General features: G+C 49.4%; 1 non-coding gene across 1 annotated transcript; it reads left to right on the plus strand.

The window, feature by feature from the left end:
- Window positions 1–2,671: 2,671 nt before the first annotated feature.
- LOC147662961 (U6 spliceosomal RNA) lies at window positions 2,672–2,778 on the plus strand. The gene has a single exon (XR_015305456.1). It is a non-coding gene; the product is annotated as a U6 spliceosomal RNA (small nuclear RNA).
- Window positions 2,779–27,201: the final 24,423 nt, after the last annotated feature.

Raw genomic sequence — 27,201 nt, forward strand, 5'->3', positions numbered from 1 at the left:
GGGGGGGTGTTGATGCTGGCTTGGGGTAGTTACAACCATCGTGTGTATGTGTTTCTTGTACTCCTGGGCTCAAGCTGCTCCCATGTTTTGAATTTTCGCCCTAAACTCTGCAGTGTTGGTGCCACTGGAGGCACATGCCTCATGCCTGACTTTGATATTCCGCCTGGAATTGCGCTCTGGCTTCGTTCCACGTGTTGTGGACGTGTGCGATGGCTGCATTTGCAGCTCTGGGCTATTTCAGTAGTGGAGCGCAACGTGCTGGAGCCTTGCCTGGGGCGGCGGCGCTTCGGCAAGGCGATGGGTCTGCAGGCATACTGCGTGTAAGGTGGGCGTTTTCCCAGCTTCTCGGCTGTGTGACGCCGGGTCGAATAAGGTGTATGAGTGTTTACAGGTGTCTGCCCCACGGAGGCCGTTCACTTCTAGTAAAGTGTGTTCTCTGTCTGTCACTGATTGCGGACATGCAACCTAGACCTTTCGGTTCAATCATACATGGGAGTGCACCATGTTCTCGGATCGGATTACCGGGGGCGGGCGATCCTACCTTATATGTCGGCGGGTCCTCAGGGGCTCTGCTGTCCGGGTCCGGGTGCTCCCCCCCCATGCAGCTCGGTTTTCGCGGCGCTGAGCGCTGCCGCCTCCCTTCGTGAATTTTGGCCCCTACGGGCCGCGGCGGTTTGCCGCGCTGGAGTTGGCTACGTGCGCCTCCCACCTCCCGCCTCTCGGGGGCGGGGTTTGGTTGCCGCCAGGTGCGGCCGTTGGTTTCCTTCGTCAGGCTTGCGCGGCTGTCTCCTGCTGCCTCAGTGGACGCGGCGTGCACAGCGCGTCTGTCCCTTTCTCGGAGGGTCCGGTGTTCGATCCTCGGTGAGGGCGGTTTCAATTTTTGTGGTCGCATTTTGTGGGTTTTTCTTTTCCCATTGCAATAATGTTTTTTGTGTGTCGACCCTGTGACTCCTGACTGTAGCATACAACACAATGAGAAGGGATAGTGTTGTTTGCGGTGCTTTATTGCTTCTACATGAGCCTGTGTCATTGTCTCATTACCAGCTTAACTGTTCTTCACTGCCGCGCTCTGTTGGGGCGCGGTACAACGTGCGGACAGATCCCTTTTGTCTGGGTTCTTTTTCTGGCGCCCTGTGTCGCCCTGGGCCGTCTGACTCGAGTGTTCCACTCGTGATGTCCATTCGGCAGCAGTGGAGAGGTGTGGCTCAATGGTTAGCGAATCAGACCCTGCGGCTGAGGTCTAGCCCAGGACCAGGGTTCGATTCCCTGCCTCGGCGGGTCTTGGGCTCCAAATCCCAGGGTACTGATTATTTCCTCTGGGCAATGGCTGGCTTTTTCTCCACATCGGCCCCCGCATTGCATCGGATGCCTGGACTCCTCCTTGGGGGTGTCCGGGGATGGACGCCTCGGGGAGTTGGCCAGGATGGGGGTCCGCAGCTGCTTTCGTACATACGCCTTGTGCCCTTGCGGGGGTGTTGTGCGCTATTTTTGTATCGTGTTGCGCTTCTGTGAAGTCCGGCATGGCCCCTGCGCAGGGATGTCACGCTAGTTCGTGTTTCGTTCCATGTTGGGCTTGGTTTTCCCTCCGCCGGCGGCGGTGGTGGTTCCCGGGGTTTCTCGGGGTGCGTTCTCTGCGCTTGTATCCGGACTCCCTTCCTCTGCCTGCGTCCGTTGTGTAGGGTGTTGGGGGGGGGGGGGGGGGCCTGCCTCGCCGCTCTGGTGGCCGCGAGGCAGGCTCGGCCGTCTGGTCTGGCTGCGTCCTTGTCGGCGGTGACGGCATTTTTCGACGAGGCCTTCCTTCGGACACCTCTTCCGTCTGTGGGTGGGGGCGTCCCGCCCTTGCATGGGTGGGGTCCTTCGGCCTTTCCACCCGGATTTCAGGGTGTCAGTCTGCAGCGTTCGGGTCCGGGCCCGAGTTTCGGCTGTTCCCGGTCTCGTACTGGTTCTGCCACTCCCTTTTTCGCCCCTGGATCCTGGCTTTCGACCCTCTCTCTCCTGGGGGTCCCCTGGGGGGGGGGGGGGGGGGGGGGGACTGTTGCCTCCGTTGCATCCCGTCCGGGGACGTGGCTGTCCCAGTTCTTGGGCTCTTCGGGCTTGCTGGCCTGTGTCCGGTCTTGCTGGTCTTGCGGTCTTTCCGCGGGGTCCCACCTTCTCGACGGGTTGGGGTACCTGCCCCTTCCCTTGTCTCGCCTATAGGTTTTTCTGGGACCGTGGGTTGGCCTGTGGGGCCGGCCGGCGAGTGGGGGTCCCCTCTCTCGGTTGCGGGTGCTTCCGTTGGGCTTACCTTCTGGCCCGTGGGGGGGGGGTGCTGTGCTCCTGGCCCGCCTGGTGGATCTTCTTCGCCGGGTGTGGGGCTTGGGGCTCCCTGTCTGGATGTGTGATGCGCTCGGCCTCGTTTTTTTTTTCTTCCCGTGGGTGAGGCTTCACGTCTGGCGGTGTCTCTCATCCGTCGGCTCCCTGAACTGTGTACGGTGGTCCCTTCGGTCCCCGTCTCGGGCTTGTCCTCCTTCGGGGGGCTTGTGCCTGGTCCCGGTACTTCCCTCTGGTTCGCTCAGGGAGGGGCGTCCTTTGGCGCCGGATCGTGTGGGGGTCGTTGGGATCTCCTGCAGTCGCGCAGCTCCTCGTGCTTCGGGGGTTGCAGGCTGTCCTCCTGGCCTGCCGTCTTTTTGCGGTGCTCGCTTCGGCAGCACATGTGCTTACATTGGAACGACACAGAGGAGTTTAGCGTGGCCCCTGCGCAAGGAGGTCACGCAAATTCGTGAAGCGTTCCTTATACCGGTGCTTCAGGGTCCCCATGTCTTGGTCGGGTCGGTCGACCTGGTGGTGTGGGTGTCGCCGGTCCTGTCCCTTCGGGCTGTCTTTTCCCCGGGGTCTGACTAGGTGGATGCGGTTCGACTAAGTCGGATCTAGCCTTCGCTGCCTGGTCTCGCCCTGACCCCGGTGGTGTTTCGGCGCCTGGGGCCTCGGCTCGGTCTGCCTCCCGTGGCTCTGTTCACGGAGGGGGACTCGGCCCTCCTGCCCGGGTTCTTCTCCTCCTCCCGGGTCCTGGTGGTTGCCCTGTCTTTCGCTTGACCTTTCGGTCTGATGTGCACGTTTCCCCCGGGTCCTCTGCTGAATTAGCTTGGGCAGGGCGGGGGTGCTCCTGGGTGCTCGCTTCGGTGGCGCCTGGACGAATATTGGTACATTACGGTGCGGATTTGCATGGCACCCGCGCATGGTTGCCTCGCACTTTCGTGATGCGTTCCTGTTTGTGGTTCCCGGCGGGGTCCAGCCGCCCCGGGTACCCTCTCCTTTTGCGAGCTGGCGGTTCGGGCCTACTGGCCGATCCCGGATCTTCCCGTTCCGTGGTTGGGTCCCCCGCTCTCGGAGTCGGTGTTGAGCCGGCTCTTTTTCGGCTGGCCTGACTCCATCTGCAGGCCTGGTTCTGGCGCGGATGACGCTGCTTGCTCGGGGTTGTTTTTCTGGGGTTGTGGTTTTGCTGCTGGGCTCCCGCAGGTCTTCCACATTCTCTTCCTGTGCCCGGCACTGGGCGTCCTTCTCGCGTTGGCGCGGTCGGCTTGGTGCTGTCCCCGCCTCTGTGGACCCCTTGCGGGTCTTGGTTTTCCGGACGGAAGGGTCTTTCCTGGGGTGTGGCCCCTTCTTCCCTGTGGGCCCGGTGGGCGGCCTTGCGGGCCTTCCACCGTCCGGTGTTCGACGGGCTGGGTTCCCTGGTGGCTCGCTTGGCTCCGGAGTTGGTTCTCCGTCGCCCTCGGACGCTCTGCCGGTCTCCCCCTTGGGATCTCTTGTTCTACGAGCTCTTCTGGGTCCGCCCTTTTGAGCCCCTGGCCTCGGTGGCTTTACGGTTCCTCACCTTTTTAGGTGGTTTTTCCCTGGTGGCAGTGGTGTCTGCTGGGCGGATGGGCGTGCGGGGGTCGTGCCCCCGCTCCCCTCCCTTCTTGCTGGTTTTGCCGGACAGGTTGTTCCTCCGGCATGTCCCCCGTTTCCTTCCCGGGGTTCCTTCCATGGTGTCCCGGGCTCGGGTGGTGTGTTTACCGTTTTTTCCCTGCCGACAAGGTTCCTCTCTTGTCCATGCTGGTTGTCCGGCGTACTGTTTTGGCTTCTCTTGAGCGCACATCTTCCCTTTCCCGGTGGGATGGCCAGTTTGTGCCTTTCGGTCCGGTTCGTTCGGGCCACTAGCCCTCTCTTTCCACCTTGGGTCGCTGGCTTACACTGGCTCTCGCCCTTTCCTATGCTTCGCTGGGTTCGGTGGTACCGGCGGGGGGTCCAGGGTCGGTCCACGGGGTGTGGCTCTGTGCCCTGGGCCCCATACATGGGTCTCTCCTCTGTGGAGTTTTGTCTGGCGTCGACGTGGTCGTCCCCCACCTTGTTCATGGGACACTATCAGTCCCGGGGGGACTTCGCTGGGGCCGTTCTGGGGGCAGGAGCTGCGGCTCCTGGTTGGCCTGCTTTTTCCTTTATGTCTTGATTTCTGGTTTCCTGTGATCCCTGTTTTCTTTTCACTTATTCTAAATCAACCTTGTGTTGGTTTCTCTGCATCACCGTGTGGTGGTGTTCTTATGGTGGTCAATGAAGCCTTGTTGGCTTGGGTATTTGCTCACTATGTAAGTCATGTGGCGAGGAAGACTAACGAGGAGGTAATGCCCCGGTTACTTACCGGTAATCTTCATTACTCCGAGTATAGTCTTCCTCGCCACATGAGTTCCCTCCCCCCCTCCCTGTCTTGCTATCGGCTTCATTGTTGCTTGGTAGTTCAGGCTGTTGGTTGGGCCGGCCCGCCTCTTATAGAGGTCAGGTGGGACTGGTCGGCCATGTTGGGAGGGGGTGGGAGGCTTTTTTTGCTTTGGAGGGTTTTGTCGTGGAGCTTATGCTCACTATGTAAGTCATGTGGCGAGGAAGACTATACTCGGAGTAATGAAGATTACCGGTAAGTAACCGGGGCATCAACTCATCTCACCTAAATAGACTCTGAGAACCTCTGGATGCAGTGTAAATGTATTATGAGAGACATTTTGAATGTATTCTGAAGTAAAATGTTTCTTCTTTCCACCGTGCACATCTTGTGAATTATGTTCTTGTGTAGTGAGTGCACAAAATCCTGTGTTTTAAGTCCTTTAAAAGGACCTGCTCATTCACTGTTAGAGAGACCACGTTTTCCCCTCTTTAAAAGACAAATCTGCCCTGGATTTTCTATTGAGCGTTGCTGAGCTCTTTTTACATATGATTTACGTGTCATAATACTAACTGTTCGATCGTTCAGCTTGTGTATTTCTGCCTTTATATTCTTTAAATAAACTTTTAAAGTGTATTCCATGTCTGTCATTCTCTTTGAGAATGCTACAGCTTTATTCGAATGTGTTGGATCTACAAGAGAGAGGCGGCTCCAATCAGGGAGCTCCACAGTACGTAGAGGGGCTACACGTACGTAAAGGGGCTACACGTACGTAAAGGGGCTACATGTACGTAGAGGGGCTCCACCGCTCCCGGTCCAAGCCATTGGCACAAACTGGGCACCCAAAGAGAGACAGGCAAAGGGCAGGGCTTTGATCTAATGTGGGTTGTGGAGGGCGCCTGCGACGGGTATACGTGTCGTAAGAGGAGTTTAGGTGTGTGAGACAGTGCTGGCAGGAAGGGAAAAGACCCTGAACCCCCCATATCTGGAACAAGGTCTCGCTGAATTGCTGCAGGCCTGCACACACGTCAAGGTAACAAAACAGGTAAGTACTCCTTCTTTCAAAGTTTCATAATACCACAATCACAATACATTTGAAAAACAAGCAAGACAAAGGGAACAATCTTGTGTGTTGTGTTCTTCTTTTACTGCTGATCGATTGCCCAGCCAACACGTGTTTCATCTGGGGAGGTACCCCAAGACTTCTTCGGGGCTATGAGGCAATGCCAGGAGGCATCTAAACCCTCTGAGCCGGTTGAAAATCCGTCCCGGCTCTTTAGTAGGAGTTTGATGCGATCCGCCAGTGTATAGGGTCCTGGATACGGGACCCCGCGGTGGAGCCAAGAATACGCTTCACCAAAGACTGGTTATACTTTCAACCCGGCTGAGAGCTACGGGTTCAAGGAGTGGGGAGAAGTCCAGAGTGGGGACCCTCTGTAGCTGCCCCTGGAGGCAGTTCTGAAACAAGCGAGTACCGGAAGCCTTCCGGCCCCTTGTTGCGGTTGTCAACTCAGAGAGAGTACTCGCTTCTTTCAGAATTGCCCCCAGGGGCAGCTGCAGAGGGGCAGTCTGAGGAGCTATCTTACTTCCTTCTACTTCTGGGACTGGCATCAGGACACTACACTTGTTTGATGATGCGATATGTGAGGTGAAGGTTGCTCAAAGGTCACTCAGTCAGGTAATTCCATGTATTTTCCCTTAAGCCATCAGGTATAAAAGTCACATTTGCCTTTCACGTGATAAGGGCATCATATACCAGGACATGATATTGTGATGTCACCATCAGGCCAAAATATATATAATACCGTGTTCTGTTGATAATGTCGTAATGTTAATTAGAGGTTTACGAACCTGAAAAATTTAACTATTTTTGATGACAGAACGTTGATGAGGATGCTTCATGGTTTCATTTTCACAGAGCCATATCTTCCCTGATGATACAATGACTGAGTCTGGGGTCTCAGGAGCTCACCCAAGGGTAGCAAACAGCAAGCAAGGTGCCACATCCCCTGGTGAACCCCAACTGACGACCATTCAGGCACATCGGTGGCGCCATTGTCTCCGATGCAAAAAGTGAAGAACATGAAAGAGGAATGTAGGTCGGCGCTGACCAGTCAGACAATATTATTGAGATAATCAGCCAGGTTGTAGGGCTGTTAGCGTTCTCAGTCAGGCAATATTTCTAGACTCTCTCCATTAGAGAGGTCTTCAAAGATTGAAGATTCAGCATCTGTCATACGCAGATCAGGTGGCATTGTCAAAGAAGACCACAGCAGAACTGTCATGGTGGCTAGATCACATGGAAGCCTGGATTGGCAGAGCCATTTCGGATGCCAGCTGGAGATAACTATAGAGTCAGATGCCAGAAGGTGAGGCTGGGGAGAATAATGTGGCTCAGTCCCCACTGGGCGCAAGTGGTCACAGACAGAAATGACCTTTCACATTAATTGTTTGGAATTCTTAGCGTAGATGTTTCCCATACAAACTCTCTCTGCTCAAAAGACAAACTGTTGCATCCTTCTAAGGATGGAGAACATATCCATGTTCTGCTACATCAACAAGCTAGAGAGCCTGGCTTCTGTCCTACGGAACTACCCGTGACCCACAAATACAAATCCCGCCTTTTTCGGATCCCTTCAGTCAGATGCATCGGTCAGAACAGCTTCTGCTGATGGCTTGGAGGGTTTCAGGAGACATTGGCAAATGCCTGAAATTTCTCAACTGCTGAGTTTTACATCCAGCGGGCACGGTCTGCCAACACTCATAAACGATAGTCTTCGAGCTGGAAGAGACTGGCATGTTGGTGTGACGAATGAGGGGTGGATGCCGTGGGGACAGGTTTACATAAGCTATACATTTCTTATTTAGTTTGATCTATAGATCAGTGAATCATTTCTGATCTACCATTTTGGTTGGTCACAATCCGTAGATGGTAAACTAATTGGTCAGTATCCCTCAGTCTGTAGACTGTTGAGAGGCAGTTGACTTTCTGAGGGGCTAGTGTGTCCCTAGGCATGCCTTTGGTGATTGGAGGAGCTAGTGTGCTCCGAGGGGCTAGGGTGCCCTGGGGAACTCAGAGTGCATGAGACGCTCTGATAGACTGTTTGTGGTTTGGTGGAGGTTCGGGGGGACGCCTGATGTTCCTATGTTATAGAGCATCTGGCCAGACGGTGCTCGGACGGAGTCGTGGTTGATCTTGGTGGAACACTGGGAAAGGACCAAAGCCTAACCCGGAAGGGGGGTTTGCTGGAACGTCCCAGGTCTCCCGGGATGAATCCGTGCAGTGGTCCGTAGTACCGTCCGTATGGCTGACCTGTCCTCTGGCCTCCGGAACAGTTACTGCACTGTTCAGTGTTTATTAAGTCTACGGTAGGGTCTGGTTCCACAGGACTTGGTCGACGGGCCTTGTCCCATTGTGGTAATGCGTGTTTGGTATGGTGACTCGATGTAAGGCCATAGGAAATATGTATGTGCAAGGACATGAGTAGTTGTTTGTGGGGATAGCTGTTTGGTCTTTTGGTGTCTGGATGAATGTGAGTTCTTTGGCGATGTCTGATTGGGTGAGCAAGATGCCGCGTTTTAGTAAGTTGCGATGTTTTGGGTGTTGTTGCCGTTCAACAGATGTTAGATTGGCCGAAAGTCAGCCTGCTCCTGTAGAAGGCTCTCCCAACTTTGAGATGTATGGAAATATGGACTTACCCCGATTTTGTTTAATACTTTGTGGCATCGGTACACCAAGAGTAATGTGGATTTGCAATGGCCGTTGGCCGGTTCATTCGACGAAGCTAAGATAGATTACTTTCAGGAGAGATTGTTTGCTAGATGTAGTCGCCAGAGCAGGTTCGATTCCCTAAGGTTGTGGCAAAAAGAGGTTCGGCAAAGACAGATGAGAGATGAGAAGATAGCTCAGAAGAAAGCTACCCAGTCGATGGTACAGAAAATGAGAGCCTATAATAAAGCAGAGACAGAGGCAGGGATTGAGCGCGCAGATAGGCTTCATAGGTTGCAAACAGATAAGAGTTATGTGGTAAGAGCGGAGGAGAAGGATGAGATAGAGGACCTTTTGGATGTCTGACCCCCGCCCCCTTATGCACTGCAATCGATATATCTCGCGCTATCTACTTCTCCGACTGTTCTGTCTGCTTCTGACTCTTCACAGGCACCCTCTTCCTCTGACCCTTCCGCTATACTAGCCTCTACTTCCAGTGTTTTGAAAGGTGTTTAAGCTGCATTGACTTCTGTAGCCTCACCCCTCGTTTCTCTATTGCCGACGGGAACTTCAGTTCAGTCTGCCCCCCTTGTGGCTATACCGCTATCTACATCTGCGATACCTACGGCTTCGGCGAGTGTTAACCCTCAGACTATACCTGAGACTCCGACTTAGGGTCGAAGGGGGTTGGATGGGCGTATGATATTTGACCATGTACGTAAATTACTTGCGCGTTCTAATGAGGGTATGAAAGAGAAACAGGTTGTGGCCAATCAAGCATGTCAATGGGCTCGGAATGCCATTTATACAGAGGAGGATATTTTTTCTATGATGAAGGATTATAAACCTTTGATGCAGCAGCATGCTTTGTGGCATATGTCAGTGACGTTGATAGGGTTGTGGGAGCAGTGCTGCGGGGCCCTGGTGCCCCAGATTATCTATGATATTAGAGACAGAGCTTACAGGGCCAATACTATTTTGGGAGAGGTTTATGGAAATATGAGTACATTGGTTGGCTACAGAAATGAATTACAGACTACGAGTCTCTCTACATCTGGCGTACACCCCCTGCGTGAGGTACACCCTGTCTTTCACCCTGAAATACCTGAATTGTTGGATCCAGTGAAAAACGCAGTGACAAGGGCGCAGGTAGAGGCTCGCTTTCAAGAGCAATGGGTTTATGTCCCTTGGAAGACGAGTGAGGTGGTGGCACTGAAGGGACAGCTACCTAACTCTAGAAAGAATTGGATGGCCTATTATAAGGAATTGACTGAGGCGGCTACTTCAACGGTCAAGACATTTGCAGACATAGAGTTATTCTTTGGATTATTGGTCCTAGTGGATGTATGGAGATAAGTGAGTGGTACTGATCATGCAGACGAGCTGGGGGCACATGGCAGGAGATTAAAGATTGGGGTAAAGAAAGGAAGCCGGGGAATAAACCGAGGCCGGAGATTTTATCTCTGCCTGGACGTATCATTAAGTACATGCATTCCCTTCTCCCACCGAAGAAAGTGGATTGGGATAAGTTGACTGCATGTCGTCAGAAGAAAGAGGAGGGTGTGTCTGACTTCTTCACTCGCTTTGAGGAGGCATTCCTGGATTTCAGTGGAAAGGATTTGTCGCAGGACGGCAGGGTGCGGCTTTTTGTGAACAGATTCGTGCATAATTTGTTACTGGAAATATCTGCCCGGTTGCAGGCTTCTGAGAGTATGTGGACGACGTCCACCCCTTCTGGCATTTTGAGTATGGCTCAGTACTATGAGCATAGGGAGAATGAGAGTAAAGATAAAGCGGAGAAGAAAGCAAAGGACCTGAAAACGAGAGTGTTGTTGCAGCAAGTAACCAGAGGACGGGGACGTGGGGCCCCACCCACTGCGGCCAGGCAAGGTGGAGTTGGGAATGGACGTGGAGGAAGGCAGAGTTTGGCATTAGGGGAAAATCAGTGTGGTAATTGTAAATAGGAGGGTCAATAGTGGCGGGAGTGTCCGGAGCTGCAGGATGTATACAGAGGACGGGGCAGAGGTAGAGGTCACGGGGAAGTACGTAGGGATGACTGGCAACCTAGTGAGGGTCGGCGGACAGGTGGGAACTACTTTGATGGTGACAGGGACAGACACCATTACCGAGGAGATTGTGACGGGGAGCGGGACAGACAGTCTTATCAAGAAGACTATGATGTAGACAAGGTGACAGGTTAAGGACAGCGTAGGACAGAGTAAGGGACCAGTGTTATGGCAGGTAGATCAGCAAGGGCCCTATGTCACTGCGGACTTGCTGGGGTCCACCAAGAAGTTTTTAGTGGATACAGGAGCTATGAAGAGTTCCATGGCACGTTTCCTGGTCCCTGGGGTGGCTCTGTCTGGCCAGAATAACATCTCCGTTGGGTTTTCAGGTACACCAGGGATTAGCCCCATTTTTAAACCACTCACTCTTATGATTGGTCCTTTTATTGTTGATTCTCTGTTCCTTCTCACGTCCCATTGTGGTGCAAATCTTTTAGGTCTAGATTTGTTGAAGAGATTGCATGCTACGATTTACTGTTCGCCAGATGGTGTTTATTTTACCTTGGGCCCCTCTGTTGCACGGGCTCAGCAATGCTTTTCTAAGGAAGAGCCTCTCCCACCGGAGCTTAAAGAGGTGCCAGAAGCTTTGTGGGCAAGTAGTGACACTGATGTGGGTAAATTGGATATTGCACTCGTCTCCATTAAGGTCAAGCAGGGAGCTTGTTTACCGCATATTTCCCAGTATAAGATTTCACATGAGGGTGAAAAGGCTCTCTTACAGATCATTCACAATTTGATATAATCTGAAGTGGTGGAGGAGACGGCTCACAGTGATGGTACCGCACGCTGTGGACACCCTATTGAATAAGACACAGACACAGCATTTAACTAATGCTCGTCTCACAGGCTATGAGTTGACGTTGTTTACCCCTCATATGACAATTAAAAGATGTGCCACTCGGAATCCAGCCTCGTTACTACCCTTCCCTTTGGACGTAAAGGACAATGGCGTCTATGATTGTTTCGGACTGAGGAAGAAACAAAGGGACAGATAGAGTTGACAGACACTCCCCTAGCTGAACCCCAAGGGGAATTGTATGTCAATGGCTCGTGTTGTAAACTTCCAGATGGCACTCTGCTGCAGCCTATGCCATAACAACATTGCAGAAGGTTGTGGAGACATCTAGGGTCCCTTATCAGTCAGCACAAGCCGCTGAGTTGTTAGCCTTGTTACGAGCGTGTGAAGTGAGTGAGGGACTGGATGTGAATATTTATACTGACAGCCAATACGCCTTCGGCGTGGCTCATAGTTATGGGCGACTGTGGGCAGAAAGGGGGTTTTTGACATCGCATGGACAGAAGATACAGCATGGCCCATTGATACTACGATTGTTGACAGCATTAACACTTCCCAAAAGACTGGCTGTAATCAAATGTAGTGCACACAAAGCAGTGGTAATGCATTTGCAGATCAGACAGCTAATGAAACTGCTGAGACAAAACTCCCACGTATGTTTGTGGCAGGACCGGCTGGGTGGGTACCAGACAATGACATGTTTATGAGTACTGTGGACAGTGTACGGGATATTTAGACGGGGGCAACAGCGGACGACTTGAAGATATGGAGGGAGAGTGTGGGGTGACTGGACTCGGATGGTTGTTGGAAAGACTTATCAGACAAACGAAGGTGGTTGCTCTCTGACGCATATGTTCTTCCTGTGGTCACAATGGCTCATGGACCGGCACATGTTAGTGCAAAGGGGATTTGTAAATTACTGGACTCAGTATGGTGTAATGACAATATCTCTAAAGTGGCGACACATTTAGTACAACGTTGCATGGTCTGTTTGCGATACAATTTAGAAAAAAGGTTGTAGTCCCTGTCTTTACCGTGGCAGACTAGAATTGCTGAGCCGTTAATCTTAAGCGGGGTTTAAGTTCGGAAGTAAAAGTAATACTACCTATCTTTATACCAAATGCATAACACAAGCAGGGCAGAGTAGACAACTAGCATATAAACAATTAAATACAAAAACGAATTAAGCAAGCAATTTTTATCGGTTAAAAGTAATCATAAAATGTATTCTTCACCTCCCGATCAGGGTTACATTCTAAAACATAATAAAAAACACTTTAAAAAATCCCACCAACGGTGGTATTGCAATAGATATATGTACAGTCAAAAGTGAAACAGTCGACGCGGCGTTTCGGTGCTTTATTCAGTCTTGACACCTTCTTCAGGACGTTTACAACAATTGACTCAGTATCTAAGAAATTAAAATAAAAAGTATTTAACACTTATTATCTACTCTTATATATTTATGTTACACCTGCCTTGTTTTTTCTTTTATTTATCTACGCTCTAGACATTGTTCGATGTGTTGAACCCCTTAATATCAAAACATACAAACAAATACACCCTTTGAAAGCTAGACAACATCGCTACACAGGGTTTCATTAAATCTTAAGATGAATATTTCATGCCTTTCCAAGTTTGTGGTACACATTAGTAGTATACTTGCTATATGAGTTCAAGCCTCTATGCATATAGATAAATTCATAATCATACCTGTGTTACTACTGGGGAGAATATTTCGATTTCTTTCCACTGTATTATCGACTTCTCAGGAATGAACTATTACTCGGGCTATATGAGAAGTTATCCCTACTATCAACGGTGGCCCCTCCGTGCGCACAGAATATCTTATTATTTAATTCGAAGGTAACTAATATAAACATGTTATTTGGCACACAGATTAATAGGGCGCCAAAATAGGTGAATAGACTCAAAAACATCATGTGCTTGTCTTCATATAGCCCGAGTAATAGTTCATTTCTGAGAAGTCCATAATACAGTGGAAAGAAATCGAAATATTCTCCCCAGTAGTAACACAGGTATGATTATGAATTTATCTATATGCATAGAGGCTTGAACTCATATAGCAAGTATACTACTAATGTGTACCACAAACTTGGAAAGGCATGAAATATTCATCTTAAGATTTAATGAAACCCTGTGTAGCGATGTTGTCTAGCTTTCAAAGGGTGTATTTGTTTGTATGTTTTGATATTAAGGGGTTCAACACATCGAACAATGTCTAGAGCGTAGATAAATAAAAGAAAAAACAAGGCAGGTGTAACATAAATATATAAGAGTAGATAATAAGTGTTAAATACTTTTTATTTTAATTTCTTAGATACCGAGTCAATTGTTGTAAATGTCCTGAAGAAGGTGTCAAGACTGAATAAAGCACCGAAACGCTGCGTCGACTGTTTCACTTTTGACTGTACATATATCTATTGCAATGCCACCGTTGGTGGGATTTTTTAAAGGGTTTTTTATTATGTTTTAGAATGTAACCCTGATCGGGAGGTGAAGAATAAATTTTATGATTACTTTTAACCGATAAAAATTGCTTGCTTAATTCGTTTTTGTATTTAATTGTTTATATGCTAGTTGTCTACTCTGCCCTGCTTGTGTTATGCATTTGGTATAAAGATAGGTAGTATTACTTTTACTTCCGAACTTAAACCCCGCTTAAGATTAACGGCTCAGCAATTCTAGTCTGCCACGGTAAAGACAGGGACTACAACCTTTTTTCTAATGCCAAGATCCCCCTCCCTGTCATAAGTCACAGGGGTCCCTCCTTCTTGATTTCACACTGTTTGCGATACAATCCTGGGTGGGGACACCTTTTTTTCCCGGTAATTTTGCACCCCCTTCTTTCCCTTTTGAGGTGATCCAGATGGATTATATTGAGATGGAGAGGGTCAATATTCTCAAGTATGTCTTGGTGGTGGTGTGTTCTTTTAGTAGATGGGTGGAGGCTTACCCAACAAAAGAATGCACAGCTATGGCAACAGCAAAGGTGTGGATTAAGGAATATTTCTCTAGATATGGATTGCCTCCGGTGATCTGGAGTGACAACGGGACACCCTTTAATGCCAGTTTGATGAAACTGGTATGTAAGGAACTGCAAATTCAGCAGAAATTTCATGCAGCACGACATCCCCAATCTGCAGGCTTGGTAGAGAGATATATTGGGACTTTGAAGTTAAAGTTGGCTAAGATCCAAGAAAGTACAGGGCTGCGATGGCCAGACACACTCCCTTTAGCTCTGCTTTCTACTCGGGTGACAAAGAACTCCACAACAGGTATTTCCCCGTATGAGGTGGTCTTTGGTCGCCCAGCTAATGTTTGGGGTGTCCTGAGGCCTAAATGTTTTGCTGATATTGAATATCCTTTGTTAACAGACTACTTGTATGCTTTTACTAAAGATCTCCGTTCCCTTCACCAGCAGATAGCAAACACGCTGAAGCCACAACCGGAGGGGCCTGGATATTACATCCAACCCGGTGACTGGGTATTGGTTCGTCGGTATCAACGGAAATCCTGCTTGGAGCCGAGGTGGAGCGAGCCTTGTTTGGTGTTATTGGCAACGCGTACCGCACTCAGGATCCAGGGCCACAAGTCGTGGACGCATGTCAGTCACGTGAAAAAGGTTCCACTTCCATTGCCCTAGAATGCGTTGGTGAGGAAGGGCTTCGCTAATCGGGAAAGGGAAACAGTTCCTCAGCATGTGCCCTTCGCTGATGCTCAGTTGAGGGGAGAGGAGCTAGCTGAGAACGAAGAGAGGCTGACCTCAGTTGAAAGAGATGAAGCCTCTCGAGATCGAATTGATTCGACATCAGTGGATAAGTCTCTTGCCGTTGACGCCCCCATTTTGTTCACAGATCTAGAGGTGCGAGGGAGCACTCTCTACAATCTGCAGCCCAGAAAGGGGAGAACAGTGCACTGGAAGAGGGGCTGAGCGAGGGGAATAGGGAAGGACTAAAGTGAGAAAAGTAGGGAAGGACTACAGAGTGAGCCCTGTTGCACTAGCCGAGACATTGTTACGAGAACATTAGGTCGTGTCTGGGCCTAGATTAAGTGCTTTTCTGAGTCGTGAAGCTGTGCAACTCCGACGTGGGAGTTAGGGCATAAACAATAGGAGCCTGCCTGTGAGGCTCCAACGGACACAGGGAGAAGATCACCTCTGGTTGTCCTCAGTGTGAACTGGTCCTCTCTTTCAGTGTATTATTGGACTTATAGCTAGGTGAATATGTACCCTTTTGGCCGTCCCATTCCCGAGGAAGAGCAGCCCTTTGCGGCTCCTCGCCGAGCTGAACGTGATTCACCCTGGTCATCATTATCCAGGAACGCAAAGATTGTAGTTATAGTGGTGATCATAATTGCATTCATAATAGTTCTTAGGATATTATTTTTCTTTGATGAGAAGAACCCGGCTCACCAATTCATGTCTACCACTACCCCGACACCTGAACATAATGTGGTTACTTTAGGCTATCGAGAAGAATAATTGCATAAGGGTTACCAGGAGAATGTTTTCATTAAGACATTACATTATGCTCATGCTGTATACAATGACACTGACTGTTGGGTTTGTGGGTTGTTGCCTTCAGCGGTAAACAAGAAGGATAGGTTACTGGCGTTCCCATTATCTTATGTGAATAGTTGTGTGGGATGGTACACCCTGATCAGTTTGGTGAAATTCTTCTAGCAACCTGATTTCTTGCAGCCCCGACTCACCAATAGTGGATCCACCCTGACAATGCGAGTACGCCCTATACACCAACCCCCTTCTGGACCGTTTCTTAATGACGGACGTTTTGACCAGACTTTTGTAGGTACATGTTACAGAAAGGTGAGACGGTATACCGCACTGAATGACATAGATATTGTTAGAGTGAGTTTTCGGCAGTTGAACTCTTCCTTGATTTTCCGACGTCCTCCCCCAGGGAATAGCAGCGGACATCCCTTAGTCCCTATTGCTGTGGTGGGTCCCCAGTCTCCATTCTGCATTATAAGAAGGGGACCTATAAAGGTTAGTAACAATTCCTGTAATGCGACCTCTTCAATCCGATTTCCCCTCAGCCCCTCTTTAGTCCCTCCACCGAATATCTATTTTGTCTGTGGTGAGAATGGATACCTCTGGTTACCTGAAGGGTGGGGGGTGTCTGCCATTTAGCGTATTTTCTACCCCCAGTTTATTTGGCTCCTTCTAATTAACATAGGACCCATTGTTGGTCCCCAGTTGTTCCCGGACAGAGGAAAAGGAGGAAACTTCAAGCAGATGACGTTGACCAGACTAATACTTCTTTACAACAATGGACGGACATTACCTGGGGGTTGTTGCCATTTTGTTGTCCCATGTTCAATAGTAGGGCTATTAGGAGATTATCTAGGGTTATGGAGAAGGTGGTCAATACAGAAGATGACATTGTGACCAACGTGACCGTTGAGATACAGGCTATGAGACTTTTCACTTTACAAAATAGAATGGTTCTTGACGTCATCCTGGCTGATAGGTGTGGAGCCTGCTGCATCATTGGGACCTCCTATTGTGTTTATATACCTGATTCCACTCCCACTGTTAATTTAGCTGTACTAAAACTCCATCGATTGACTGCTAAGTTACATCAGGACACAGGCACCTGGTCATTGAGCGGGGGCCAGTACAATGACCTCCTCAAAATCTCAATCTCGACAATATCCAGTTTTGAATATTGTGATACCCAAAGAGATTCAATCACTTATGGCTATTGATGAGAGCATCTTTGAGGATTGGGGATAATTATTAGCCAGTTGCTTTACCATAGTTATTGTAAAGGCACTCCTTTGGCCAATAAAGGCTGCGCTCATGTTAGCCACACAATGCTAAAAGGAGGGTCCGATAGGTTTTGCATTTCCCGTCCCTCAATTGACTTAACATGATGACGTATAAGTTAGCATAGTGTATCTAACCGAATAATGTGTTGCATATGTATTTATGACTAACTGGTTATTTTCGTGTTCAGGTTGGTAATTTCTTAGCTTAGCTCCTGTGCCGCCATCTTGGTAACATGTCTCAGCGGCCAGGCTGCAATGCCACCTCCCTTATGAGCACAAAATCCCTGGTCTCAGCATTTCTTGCCTTGAGTTGGTATTTGCAGAAAACTAACAACAAAATATGTTTCTTTGCTATCAGTAATGTTCTCATGCTCAGGAGGAGCGGAGTCTCGGCTCCGTGGCCTTGGGGGTGATAACAGAGCCATCCTCCCGCAGGTGCAGAGGCTTCATGTGTGCGCCCATTGTTCACCATTTGTCCAGTCCAGTTCTTTTCCATTAGAGGCGTGGCTAATGATGCTGTAACGGGATATAATGAATTGTCGTTTTGAGAACCGGCAGTCCTCTCGGTGCACTTCTTGGGATGCACTCCTGACGGGGCCTCTCTATAGCGAGAAACTAATGGGCTAATAAATGTTTTCTAATTCTTCTCCACTGTCTGGCTGGCTTATTTTATGGGAATGATATCTGAGTGAGGTAAGTTTGCTCAGATGGTTTTGAGCCTCGCTTATCAACATAGTGCTACTACGCAAACTACGCCCAGGGTTAATTATAGCACTGTGCTGAGAAGTACTTATTAAAAGTGATGGGGTGTGAGGTAGGAGGCAACAAGGTGGTGGCAGCTTTCCCAAATAGTGGGGGAGCACTAGAAGTAAAGGATCCCTGGCATTCTGCTTCAAACACGATCACTACGGGCAGAATTAAGAGTTAACAACATGTGACTGAACCCTGCTAATAGTGCCTCTAGTGGCTAAAATAAAAAAAAGATTAAAACACGGCTAGAGGGCAACTGCGGTTCCCACTTTTATGCATTTTTAGGTCTCGCCGCGCTTGTGCTGTCTCTTCGAGACATGATGTATTCAGGATATGGGCATTAAGCTCCGCCCATGTTCTGTCCATGCATTTTATTGGCTCCTTTCATTGTCTTTTTGAATAGTGTTTATGTCATTGGTTTCTTTGTCTACTAGTCCCTCCTTGTCCCTCTTTAGTACCTCCTTCTCTTAACTTGTGACCTCCCATAAGGACAGCTCCTCTAACATGTGGCCTTAACCTGTATGTTTCATTAACAGTTAATGACCACTATTTAGTTAATTTATACTTTGTTTGTAGTTGCTGTAGGAGGCATAACATGCTCTCCTGCTTTGGCAGCCCAGCCTTGCATCTCACTGCATTGCGACTTCTCCTTTAGCGCATTGCTCAATAACGGTGCCGGGATTGAAACATTTTATATTTGTTTTTGCAGCACGCCACACAGCGCTTTATCTTTAACATGGCAGTTGCTCTTTTGTTTGCTTATGCATAGCTCGCCCAAATAAAATTTTTGAACACCATTTTGTTAATTTTTACTGCGCTTTCACTTTAATAATACTGCCCATGCACCTTGCTTTTGTTCTTTTGTTTACAGACCTGCAAGTAACAAAACATTGTCATTTACAACACCAATAGCGCTAACTTCCACAAATGCGAGACATATTGCATTGCTAATGCCTGTTTATACTGTGGATGTGAATGATGCTGTGAATTCTCAGAGGATGGCCTGTAAAAGCACCATTATGCATGTAAAAAGTTGGAAGGACGCATATTGTTTAAAGAAATGGGACGGCAGGCTGGCTGTGATAGAGAAACTCTATAAAATTGCTGAAGGGGTTAATGCGCCTTCTGCAGATGTGTTGATTGCAGACAGATGTTCTGCGGCTGGCTTCCTGTTGGTTCCCAGCTCAGGTGTCCCTCCCCAGCGCAGTTTGTTGCTCCTAAAGTATACGACGCATTAATTGGATTCTGAAAATACCTGCTCAATTTTACTTGAACTACATTTCCCGGGTATATATACAAACGCATTTCGCTTCAAGTCCACTTTCTCTATTTGAAATTGGAGCAACAGACGGTCTTGGGCCCTACCGGGTCGGAAGTATCACCGGCAGAGCGACCTATTGGCTCAAACACAGCTACCTAGAGCCCTGAAGATTTGCGTGATGCAATGAAACACGTGTCGGCTGGCTGTTGTTAAGCCTTGAAAATTAAATGAGGAGACAAGGATTCTCCCTTGTCATTACATTCATTTGCTATTACTGTTCACTACATTTCTTTCTCTGCATGATTTTTCAACTATTAAGAATGTATACATTGACCTACGTTTAGAGAAATATTTAGTGTGTGCATAGGGTACATCTTTCTAGTAATTGTAAGGTCCTGTCAGCTCGCTGGCAACACCATTGGGTGGTTACATGGTTTTCCACTCACCCAGTTGCACCACATACTACTACACAATAGTGCTTCCATACAGGCACTGCGCCCATTCAAGATTGACATCTAAAAACCATTCCCACTTTCCACTTTGTTGCTTAGGCCCCTTTCGCTCCCTGTGATCCACCACATTGCACTCAATGTGTTGGTCTGACCTGAGAGGGAGGTCAAGGAAATTGTAATGTCCCCCAGTGGGTAGGAGGGACATTACAATTAAAATGGGCCAGTGCTTTCTGGTACTGAATGTCAGCACTTTTGTATTTTGAGAGGGGGAGTACTGGCACTTCTCGAGAGAGACATTGGCCCCCACAATGCTAAGGATGCCTGGCCTTCACCCTGGGGGTGCCCAGGAGTGGACGCCTCACAGGGAAAGCCAGGATGGGTTCCACAGCGGTATTCATACAAGCGCCTTGGAACCCTTGCGGGTCAGTAGTGCGCTATACAAGTATCAATTTACATATACATTTTAATTGGAGAGTACTGGCACTTCTCAGAAACAAGCAGGTGCTCTAGAATAAAGGGGCTGACAGAGGCACCGCCGTCCCTGGCTGCAGGCAGCAAGGGAGGCTGATCAGGCCCCAGCAGGCCCATAGAGATGCACCAATGGACAGAGACGTCACTGCCCCCCAAAAAGGGCCTAAAGCTGGCTTTCAAACACTTGCCCATCGCCCAGGGCCATCTGTGCCCCCACACCCTTCTTTGAAAGTGCTTTCACATGCGTTTATGAAGATGAGTAGTTTTGGGGAAACAAAATATGTGCCTACTGTCAAGCAATTTAAAAGGGGAACCCGTAATTCATTCAGGTTTTCTTCTTTCATATGGAAAAATATACCACTAAATGGTTGTTTGTTTCTTTTTTTATGTTAATGTTTTGTTTTTACAGTTGGTTATTTCTTTGCAGTTAAGTGATTTGTCCAAAATCACAGGATGTTGAGCCGATGCAGAGACTCGAACCTGGTTCCCCAGTTCCAAAGTGGGCAATTTGGCCCCAACGCTACCGCTTGGGTGCAGCGGAGAGTGGGAGGGAGAAGCCACAGGAAAGCTCAGCTTGCTTTGGGATCGATGCTCCAATCGGACCTTGACTTGAGCCGGAGCCAGGCTTCAGCCATCTCTAAGAGGAGCCGTGATCTTCTGGAATTGATGGTTGAAAACCTGGTGTTAGATGTGGGGGTCTCTAGTTGTCAGGTTGTTACCTTGTACAAGTAGGGACCCTTCTTCCTAGTCACGGTAAGGGGGATACACTACTGAAATAACTCCTGCTCACCCCCTTGATAGCTTGGCAGGAGAAGTCAGGCTTATCCCAGAGGCAGTGTGTAAAGCATATAATAAGCAGTAATACAGTGAAACACTACAAAACCAGGCAGCGGCGAAGACAGAGAGAGCAGCACCCCTCTCGCTGTCTTCGCCCCTGCCTGGTTTTTGACAGCCAGGAGGTGGGTGGTGGGGTTTTGCTCTCCCTGTCTTCGCCGCTGCCTGGTTATTGACAGCCAGGAGGTGGGTGGTGGGGTGCTGCTCTTCCTGTCTTCACCCCTGCCTGGTTATTGACAGCCAGGAGGTGGGTGGTGGGGTGCTGCTCTTCCTGTCTTCACTCCTGCCTGGTTATTGACAGCCAGGAGGTGGGTGGTGGGGTGCTGCTCTCCCTGTCTTCGCCCCTGCCTGTCTTCGCCCCTGCCTGGTTATTGAAGTAGAGCCGGCTCCTATAACAAAAACAACTTTCTCGCCTACTACCTTCTCGTTCGTATGAATCCAGGAACCTTCTCATCCAGCTGAGCTCCAAAAAATTGTTTAAATCAGATAATAGATAGTAAAAGTTCACAAGTGAATAATCGCAAAGCACAATAATCAGAATTCATGTGCGCAATCATCAAAAAGAACACTGATATGAATATCATGCAGACCCCAAATCAGATAAAACATCGCAAGAAATTATCAAAAGAGTGTTATCTATTTAAAACATGACCCGGTTGAGCAACAGGAAGTCCTAACCTCATCCAGCTGGAAATCAAATTGTGTTTGTTTCACTGGCTGCCAACAGTGGACGTCTCAAAATGTCAACACATTTCAGGGGGAAATCCCAACTTTTTTAAGGATTGACTAATAAATGTGTTCGGAATAATCATACATAGGGTTCGATTATGATGTTGCTCGGAGTTGCCTCTGACCGACACTGTCGTGGTCTCAGGATCGACCGACCTCTGGTCGGCGGTCTCGACACCGCAATTACAATGCGTCCGCAAATCGTGCATTCGTATACTCCCATTTCTATATGGCAGCTTGTGCTGCGGCCAGGCCACAGCCAAGCTCCCATAGAGAAATGCGAGATTGTGTTAATCCCTGCATCCGTGGGAGGCACCTCAAGGTGCCTGCCACATGGTGCAGGGATTTTCAGGGGGGCACCTTCGGTGCCCCCTCAGCCCACAACTGGAGGCTGCAAGGAGAAGAAGGCCCTGCGAGGTGCCCCCAAACTCGCTTTTTCACAGGCTTTTTATGTCTGAAAGCCCGGCATGGAAAGCCTGTCGGAAACCGAGCATCCTAATCCCAGCGGCGGAAACGCCGTCCATTGGGATTACGGGCCGGTCCCTAACTGGCTGAGGTGCTCCCTGAGCCTGACGTGTGGTCTGAGGCTTTCCGGCCCTCCTCGTAATAAGGCCCATAAATAGTGTTGAATTTCACCACAAAGGGGTCTACCAGAAAAAGAAATATGATAAACTCTGATCAGAATAGGGCGTCTGAAATCATCTCTAAGTACATAAATGCTCACTTGTGAAACATTATCATTTAATCAAAACAACTTATTTGCTATTCACAAAATAGTAACGTTATCCTGCCCAATCATACTTTAAAAGGGCATTTTTTTGTTTTAACAAAATAATATTTTATTCGAAGCTCTGTACTTCTGAGGTTAGGAACCTCTGAATTTGGAAGGTATTTAGATTGGATTTCGTCATTAGTATGACGTGTAATAAAGTGGCAGTAAATTATATGGTGCAGAGTTTGGTTTTGGTGAATATCTATTTACAGAGAGAGTTAAAATCCAACCTAATTTCTGGATAAACTGAAATGATATCATCCAAGCTAAAATCAGGATATGCGGGAAGAAGCGTGTTCATTGCCCGAGATTTTATCCTGAAAATCGATCCAACATAATAACTTCATGAAGCTTTATATGATCTTCTTGACATGTATACCGTCCCACATGCAATGTTCCCTGCAGTGCTTTATTTGAATTAATCTAGTCTTATCTGTGATTGGCTGGGGAGGAACGGATCATTGAGCCTCAATGGCTGAATTGATCAGGATTGGTTTGTGGTAGAAAATCATTGCCCTGTTAATTTTGTGTTTTTTTTAATTTTTTCTCAACTTTAAAGTAACGAAGCATGACGATGGCAGTCACTGGGTCTTTCAGAGTACACTTGATTCAAAGATAGTAGCATTAATCAATAAGCATTAATATTAGAAATGGATTTTCCCAGAAGACTGAAAGCGTGACTTGCCCGAGGCACATCCAGGCACCTGGAGAGCCCCCGGCCCCCCCTTGAACCAGGCGGAAGCTTCTCTCCCCGGAGGACACATGAGCCTGGCTGGCGTCTCTCACTGACGCTGCGGCCGCGTGCGTACAATACTAGCACGTATGGCTCGTAAGGCGAGGAATAGTCACTGTGGTGTGACATCACAGGGACGGCTGGATCAGGAGTGCAGACAGCGCTAGGAAGCCTTTTGGAAAAAGCAGCATTTATACAGGGAAGGCTCACGGTTTATTAATCCTGAACAGATAGAAGGCTTGAAAAGACAATGAAAGAGGCGTGTAAGAACCAAGGAAGAGTCTTTTTATCATGAAAAATTTAATGAAAGGATGGAGGGATATAGATGGGGACTGGAAACAATTTTGAAGTTTCAAGACAATATATTTGAAGTAAATGATGTGACGCAGTCCTATATGACAAGTGAAAAGAAAGGATTTTACATTTACGCAATGTAAGATCCCCCAATGATTTAGACACTTTGCATAAAATGAGTAAAGACATAATAGGTTTCTTTTTTTTAAAGCGCATAAATGAAATAATAACAGCTTTTAAATGAGGTAGAGTTGCTAGACCAGATAATTAGGGGTGGGTAAAAAATTCTGCTCCACACGCAGAGTTCGTAAAGGTTTGCCCACTCCAAACTATGCGTGGAGTTATGAAAATCTCTGCATAGTCACACAGAGTAGAGTTTTTCTCTCAGTGGTTCGCCAAAGTTAGGTTGGCGAGCACTCGCGAGAAAAAAATAGCATACTAGGGGGCTGATTACGATGGTGGGCGGACATAGTTTGCACGCCACCGTAACGGAGCAGGGGACTGCCCGCCAATGCTGCGGCGGTCCCACCATGCACACTGGCGCATCCTGTGCCTTTTCTATTGCGGGTGGATCTGCTCGCTGCAGACCCGCCCGCAATGGGAAAGGTCTGTGCACAGCATTGCCAGGCACTACATGGCAGGCACCACGTGGTGCCTGCCACGTAGTGCATGGCAATGAGAGGGATTACCCTAGGTACCCCCAATGTGCACCCCCCATCCCGCATTCACCCTGGGGGCCTGCAAAGGGCCACAAAACCAAAGACCCTATGCCTTTCCACAGCAGCAATGCCACCGTGGAAAGGCATATGACCGCCAGCATTGTAATATGGATGGCGGTGTCTGAAATATGCAGGCACTTTTTCCACCGGAGGAAAAGCGGCAACCGTCTTTCTGTCTGCCGCGGACCCCCCAGCCATCATAATACGGCGGGGGTCTTTGCTGTGTGGCTAGCCGGTGGATCGAGCCCCGCCGGCCCGGCGGTGGCAATACGCCTGCAATCCTAATACTCCTCCTGGCGAGATTTCTCACCGCAGTTGGTCGAGGCAGGTCGCGACTGCTCACATTGAGAAATATGCCGCTCATGTTGAGGAAGCGGCCCCTCGTGTAGAATGTATACTCGCGCGGCAGAAAGCAGCTGCGCCCCAAGTGTGATAAGTAGTACTGTTTGTGCTGATTTTACAGCGCAAGACAAACGCTCTGCGCTAAAAGTCAGTGCAAGCAGCGTGACTTAAGCGACTCCACTGCTGGCGGAACTCTGCCCAGGGTACAGGTCACTTATCAGCGATCTTTGGTGGGTAGAAAACCTCCAACAATTATTCCACTGTAGAGCAAATAATTGAAATATTCTTCAATCTATAGGCTAAATAGCCTTTTAGATGTCTCTGGTGAAGAGCTTTACTACGTCCTGTTGTTTAACTTTGAGGATTATAATCTACTGACCTCAGAGAAGGGAGGCTTTGACACTTTACAACCGAAGACTACTCTTCATTCTGGGCCATTGTAAAGAATTCCATTCAATTAATCAGAGGCTGTGCTGTTCCCTCGTGGACTTCCACGCCGCTTTCAACTGGCAGATAGAGGGGATTTATGGGGTCAATTGTTCCCTTGGGATGCTCCGCGGGGTCCATTACCTTTAATCCAAGCCCTGCATACATTCAATTGGTTTTATGAGGATATGGGCTCTGCTGAACCTTCAGACCTCCCGAGGCTTCGCCGGGAGCAACAACGCTGCCGAGGCGCGGCGCAACGTTTATTTTAAATCTGTGCCTGGACACTTTTACTCACTTTGCTCACTTTGCTCTGTGCTTCAGGGGCTGCGCTGAGGACACCGCGCACCCCTTGTCCTCCTGGGACTTCCTTGTTTGCCGCCACCAGAGCGCCCCACGCTGAGCGTTCCCTCCCCCTCTGACGGGCAGGTCACGAGGGCGGGGACGGGCGTGCCTAACATCTTGGGCTGCTCTCTGGTTGGCGGGGCAGCTCCTCTGTCCCTCCCCCCCTGGCAATTTCTACCTGCCGGGTGAGTCCCGCCCTAGCTCTGCTGAACCTTCAGACCTCCCGAGGCTTCGCCGGGAGACACAACACTGCCGAGGCGCGGCGCAACGTTTATTTTAAATCTGTGCCTGGACACTTTTACTCACTTTGCTCACTTTGCTCTGTGCTTCAGGGGCTGCGCTGAGGACACCGCGCACCCCTTGTCCTCCTGGGACTTCCTTGTTTGCCGCCACCAGAGCGCCCCACGCTGAGCGTTCCCTCCCCCTCTGACGGGCAGGTCACGAGGGCGGGGACGGGCGTGCCTAACATCTTGGGCTGCTCTCTGGTTGGCGGGGCAGCTCCTCTGTCCCTCCACTCCCCTGCCACGCCCTACTACTTCCGGTTCCCTACTTATGGCACTACTATCCCGGCCGTGCAGCGGACGAGCGCAGCGGGCGCGACGAAGGCGCGCCGAAGTTGCGCCTAAGTTAAGCCCGTCTGCGCCCGTCCGCGACGGGCCGGGACCAGGGGCCACACCCCCTGCCCCCTTGTTGTCATACACGCCTGCACAACTCCTCGCCTGCTCCGCTGAGGTGCCTCTTTCCCATACCCTCATGCAGCATCTTGTTGCATTAGATATCTATGTCCCTCATTCAGACCGTGCTGTCTCTCCACGCCCAATTCCTCCCCTGCCTACGCTGGACACCGGATCTCCCCCCATAGGACCCTCATCACCCCCTCACACTGCTTCTGCCTATCTCCTCAACACTCGCTCGGCAGGCAAGCACCAACTTGACCTGTTTAACCTTTTAACCACAGACTCTCCAGATTTTCTGTTCCTAACGGAAACTTGGTTTTCTGAGGCTTCTCTCCCCGACATTCTTGCCATCCTCCCCGACTCTTATTATGCCCTCCGGGCTGACCGCCCCGCGGGCAAGACCGGGGGAGGTGTCGCTATGATTGTTCGTTCCACTATTCAATTCCAGCTTCTCCCCCAAGCACCTATAGCTGGGGTAGACTTTCTGGTCGCCCGCTCCTCTAATCTTTCCGCACCTCTCACTGTCGTCCTAGTCTACCGCCCTCCCCAGAACATGCCCCTGTTTGTGGCCTCCCTGCAGGAACTCCTCGCCACGCTTGTAGTTATTAACTCCTCTGTTCTCCTGCTTGGTGACTTTAACTACTGGCCTGGCGACCCCAGGGAGGACTCAGCGTCCAAGGACTTCACGGCCACTCTCCTATGTCTCAACCTTAAGTCGCACGTATTGGTCCCTACCCACAATCTTGGACACATTCTGGACCAAGTCTGGTCTTCCCAAGACATAGTTTCCCCCCCCAGCATCCTTCCTTGTACATGGTCTGACCATTCTCTCATTTCCTTCACTATCAACATTGGTTCCCCTTACAAACCCCCTCGTCCCAAGAATGTTTTCTCTCGTAGCTGGAACCGTGCTGACTTGTCCTCCCTCTCTCACTCCCTTGCTTCTTCTCCCCCTGACCACACTGGCATTTCCCTTGACTCACAGGCCGCTGCAGTTGGCAACTGGCTTTCTTCCGCATGTGATTTAGTAGCCCCCCTCAAGTTAGTCAAGTCTGTTCGCCCTCATGAGGCTCACCGTTGGTTCAACTCGGAGCTCAAGACCCTCAAATTGGAGATTAGACGCTCGGAGCGCCTTTGGCGCTGTAGCTACTGCCCCGACCTCAAGGCCAAATACAAGTCTCTTCTTAAGGAGTACAAGAAGGCCATTCTGGCCACAAAGACCAAGTATTTCTCCGAACAAGTGGCTCTTTTGGCCAACAAATCTAAAGAAATCTTTTCCTTGGTCAACAATTTGGCCACCTCTGATCGTGCTTGCCCTCACTTTACTCCCTCCCAGGCTCTT

The sequence above is a fragment of the Lissotriton vulgaris genome, unplaced genomic scaffold, assembly GCF_964263255.1.
Source record: "Lissotriton vulgaris unplaced genomic scaffold, aLisVul1.2 SCAFFOLD_1733, whole genome shotgun sequence".
In the NCBI taxonomy this organism is placed as follows: Eukaryota; Metazoa; Chordata; class Amphibia; order Caudata; family Salamandridae; genus Lissotriton; species Lissotriton vulgaris.